Below are 574 nucleotides of genomic sequence, written 5' to 3'. Positions count from 1 at the left end.
GTCACCGCTCACCTTCCTGGATTTGCACCGTTCCCTCTTCCGTCTCGGCTGCTTTCTGCTGCCTGCAAGGGCGAGGGGAGGCGGGTGAGGCGCGGGAGGGGCTGGGGACCCCCTTCACCCCGGAGCCAGGACCACCCGGACGTCACCCGGTCCCCTCGACAGCCCCAGCCCGGTGTCGGCCTGACCGCCCTCGTTCACTGGCCCCCCGTTATCCATGCCAGAGAGGCCCCTGGAGCGGCGCAGCCGCCGTCCCCCCACCCGGTGCCAGCGCAGGGGAGGTGTGGCGGCACCCACCCCTTCATCGCTCCACTCCGTCAGGCATCAGCGGGGCAGTCGCAGATGAGCCTCCCGGCCTTCACAGCCCTGCGGGGAGCAGAGGCGGCGGCTCAGGGATGGGGCCCAGCCTTCCTCCTCCTCCTCCTCCCCAGGACCTGCCGCTCTGCGCCGGAGCGGGACCGACGCCAGCCCCGGCAGTGGCAGGTCCCCGCTGTCATTGGCGCCCGGGGACAGTGCCAGGGCCCCAGGACGGGAGCAAAGCCACCGTGGAGACAGCAAAGCTGAGCCCCGGCTGTGC

This window comes from Aptenodytes forsteri, unplaced genomic scaffold, assembly GCF_000699145.1.
Source record: "Aptenodytes forsteri isolate BGI_AS27 unplaced genomic scaffold, ASM69914v1 Scaffold276, whole genome shotgun sequence".
Lineage (NCBI taxonomy): Eukaryota > Metazoa > Chordata > Aves > Sphenisciformes > Spheniscidae > Aptenodytes > Aptenodytes forsteri.
Note: the sequence above shows the minus strand (reverse complement) of the source record.